Source organism: Panicum virgatum, chromosome 2N, assembly GCF_016808335.1.
Source record: "Panicum virgatum strain AP13 chromosome 2N, P.virgatum_v5, whole genome shotgun sequence".
In the NCBI taxonomy this organism is placed as follows: Eukaryota; Viridiplantae; Streptophyta; class Magnoliopsida; order Poales; family Poaceae; genus Panicum; species Panicum virgatum.
In genome coordinates, this window is record NC_053146.1 from 61,633,800 (window position 1) to 61,638,147 (window position 4,348).

The following is a 4,348-nucleotide window of genomic DNA, read 5'->3' on the forward strand; positions in this document are numbered from 1 at the left end:
TTTATTCGTGCTTGCTTTTTAATTACTCTAATTAAGCTGTTCTGCAACTGCAAGTGCAAAAGCCTACAGAATAAATCTTCTCAAGCTAATGAAAACTTTTGGGAGGTCATCTTATTGCCAAATGCTACTGGAGCGATTAAATTAATATTTCAATCATGATTAGGCGTGTGGTTAATTAATTGTGCAGAGGACTTAACAAGTGGCAGAGATGTTGCTAGGCTACAGCCTCACGGGTCTAGTTTGATCTGATATCACATACACATAAGTTAGAATACAAAGCAAGGACAAGAAAAATCTTGAAAGTTTTCATGTCAACATGTCACGATGGATAATACAGCCCTTGATTGATCTAAAACCATAGATGAAAGCTTCCAAATTATTCCACCATAGATGATCCAGTCATTAATTCCGCTTTACCAAAAGAAGTTGCAATTTCTGACCAGTCTGAAGGGTATTTGGCACGCGGAAAGTGATATACATGATAGCGACTGAACAAATGGACATCAGCTGCAGAATAAACAGGATGGCAGGTTTCTTCCCCCACTGTCCCATGATCCCGAGTGCAAATGGGTATAGAAGCACAAGGATCCACACGTTGAACACCATTCCAAGCATTGCGTGCTGTGCCTGTTCTGTGAACAGCCCCCAGGTTGCGGCCTTACCTATTGCCACTCCAACAGCTGCGACATTCACAACCAGAACTGCAATGGTTGGGATTAACAACGGCACCCACCTCACGACGTACAAGTCAGCAAAATTATCATTGGAGCAAGCTTCTGTCTGCTTCGATGTGAGCCTGAAGTGAATACCCTTCCCTGTGATGAGCTTCAACACCATGTAAAACACTGCTGTCGGGTACACACCAGTTGCGCCAATCATGTAAAACTGCTCGTTGCGGCACCAGTCCAGCAAGGTGATGCCTGCCCATTTCACCTCGAACATGCCGATCACATGGATCATTGCAATGATTATTACGAGGTATAAGATATATGGGCCGAAGGGCCTTTGGATGTAGAATTGCTCAGAGATGAGCCACATAACGGGAAATAGGTTGTAGGCTAGGATGAATATTGTGACGATTGGATAGGTTGACATGTTCAGGTATGCAATGCGCTGCAGGTGCTGCATCCGAGGACCAGCAAGGAATGCATTGCTATGGGAGAAGAACATTTCAAGGGAGCCACCTGACCAGCGTAATACTTGGAGGAGACGCTCAGTGAGGTTGATTGGAGCAGTGCCACGGAATGCAGCTGGTTCTATGGAGCAGTAGATGGAGCGCCAACCTTGCCGGTGCATGCGAAATCCTGTCACCACATCCTCCGTTGCGATGTTGTACACCCATCCAACATCTCTCCCCCATGGAGTCCCATCCTCATAAGCACATGTCATCAGGGTACTCAACTCATTGTTGACCGACTCTTCAAGGAATATTGGTGTGATAGACAGTTCTTGGTTCACACCATCTATCATTGAGTTTATGAATAATGTTGATTGGCCAAATTCTTTGGCCTTGCTTATTACCTTGATGGTGTCTGCTCTCCATCGTGGTGGCTCCATGCCGTAGAGTGCAGCACGACGGAACATAGTTCCAGTGCCAAGGTAGGAAGGCCCTTGTAGACCATTGAGGGAGAGCATGGTGCCATCAAAGAAGACACGGTTGTGGTTGGCATACCGGTCTGTTGGGTCGACATCATCAAAGCGTTGTGGAAATTGGACAAAGGCGGTGTTTTGGCCATCACGGGGGTCAAGCATAAAGCACATGGCGGCTCGAAAAGCTTGTGAATTGTTGATATAGTGATCACAGTCGAAGTTGATGAGAAAGGGTGCGTTGGAGAGCAAGGCAGAGACACGGAGCATCGCATCCATGGCACCAGCCTTCTTTTGGTGGTTATAGCCAGGGCGCTTTTCGCGGGATAAATAGACAAGCATGGGGAGGCGCATGTCAACGTTGCTAAAGTCAAATGGATTGTCAATGCTTGCTGGCGGTCCGAGTTGTTTCTTATGGCTTGGATGGTTTAGTATGACCTGTCAAAGAGCATGTTAATTCCCAATATCTAGTGGAAATTCCATTTAATAAAATCATTATGAAAAAGTGCAGCTTATACCTTTACAATTCCAGCATGTTGTCCTTTTCTATGGTTCTCAGCTTGCTCAATCCATGTGCCAGGCCATTGTGTTCCATCAGCCATCCAAGTTGCCTTGACACCATCTTGTTTGGTATTCTTGCTGTTGTATGCCTCAGATCTTTGGTAGATGGTGTTAAAAAGAGAGTCTATCCTCACCTTGAATTCTTCGTATTCTCTGCGCACACGCCTGTGATCACTCATGAACTCTTCTTGCATACTTCCCATGTATGGTTGCTTCTTCACCCCAAAGTAGTTCTCTGGGGCTCTTGGCTCTATGCAATGCTTCCGGCAAAAGGGAACCCACAACTTAGCAAAATTTGCAACTTCAAACATTGCCTCATAGTGGATTAACGTTCCACCATCATCTGAAAGGTAGCAGGCATACTTCTCCACTGGGTAATCAGTGGCAAGGATGGAGAGGATGGAGTTCACCGTGTAAAGTATAGGCTCATCCACCGGGTCGACGGTGGTGACAAAGACATCAATGCCAGGCAGCTTGGATTCGCCGGAGGTGGAGCATTCGTACTGATCTCTGATGGCAGTGATGTCTGGAACACGCTTCATGGGGTTGAGCTTCGGGAGCTGGTTGAGAACCCATGAGAAGCCGAACCAGACGTCCCCAACCATGGACATGAACCAGAGCCACACCCCGTCATGGTTCCTGTGCCGAATGCGCCATATGAAGAATGCGATGACCGCGATCAACCGCAGAAGAATCACGAACCTGACAGATAACGGGCAGACATCAGTATATCTAGCCGCGGGCAAAGTCACAGACAACTTTGATAACAGTTAGTTTCACAAGAGCATGTAATAATGGTGGCAAGTTTTGCTATCGAGTTAGCCAGTTAATTAGGAGATCATTGATGCAAAGTTTGTGCTAGAGACAGTCCACGATGGATGGCCAAATCAACCTGTAAGGATGCAGGATGCTGCCCTTGATCTTCATGGTCCGGAACAGCAGGGCCTGGGTAGAGTCGCCAGGCATGTCTCCCTCCTGGACGGCCACCCAGACATCACTGTCCTTGGCGTCGTTGATCCGCTTGGCCGCGGGCGAGTAAGCTGCAGCGCTGTCACGCCGGCTCTCCCCGTCGGCTGCGCCATTGCCGGTTGTCTCGACGTGGAGGCTGGCATTGATCCGGCGAGTCACTGCCACTGCTGCCGCCATCTCGGACGGTGAAGCTCTCCTAGTGCGTGTCAAGTTGGTGCTTGCCGCCTGGGGTTTATATAGGGCGGGAAAGCGAAGTTCGTAGGCGGAGAGGAGTATCATTTTTGTTCTTTGTCATGGTCAAAATACAGCAACTGCTGCCTTTATTGTTTTCCATTCTTCAGACCAGCCTATCTAGTGCACTACAGCAATCAGTTAGCTTCTGACCCATCAAAATCTACAGGCCAAAAGTCACCTTCTTGCTAAATAAAAATGTTATTCGGCTCGCGTCTTTGGAAATTTTCCACACGGATGGATGTGACATCTTTGCACAAACGTGCACTCTACCCAAGGGTTATTAGCTTGTTGTTTTGATCGATGTGCCTACAGCTCAGCTGGGCTGAAAGCCACGGGAGAACGCATTGTGCCGCTCAATTGTGCAGTGAACAGCAAGTTCTTGGACTTCTTTTACCAAGTCTCCTGTGGATGGTACTGTTCTTGACTCGCTGTGGGTGTGAGAACTTTGAGAAGCACAAGATTCCGGCGTCAGGCGAAGTGGTGAATCGGTTTCGGAGCACTGTTGGGAGTGGCGGACTGCCCAACTCTCGATAGAGAATGGTGAAACCAGCGGCCCAACCGCCCAACCAACGGCTGCGGTCTCCATGTATCCAACACCAGCTCAGCTCGCCCACTGATATTTCAGTGCACCTTGGCTTGTGAAGTCTTTCTGAAGAATGTTGCCTAAAAAAGAAGTACAATCAGGCAGAAAATCTCTGTACTTTTTGTTTGATTGTCACCGCAAGGAAAAAAATGCCCCTGAATCTTTTTCATTTGACCAATCATATTTGTTGAAAAAATTAAGTTTGTCAGATAATAATTGGAAGAAATAAGAGTAGACTGATCTGGAGTCCCTGTACTTGAAGTAGAAATTCTAGTGTCTGCAAACTTGGCAAATCTCTAAACTCTCACTTTCAGCTTGTCCTTCCCAGTATACCTAGGTCCAAATTTTTCATATTGTCCTTTTAGAATGAAGAGGAAGCAGTGTCACACTGTTCGGCTGGCTGTGGCTGATGGC

At 47.2% G+C, this 4,348-nt stretch overlaps 1 pseudogene; it reads right to left on the bottom strand.

Annotated features, from left to right (window-relative positions):
• Positions 1-209: 209 nt before the first annotated feature.
• On the bottom strand, positions 210-3,411 carry LOC120661631 (annotated as a pseudogene).
• Positions 3,412-4,348: the final 937 nt, after the last annotated feature.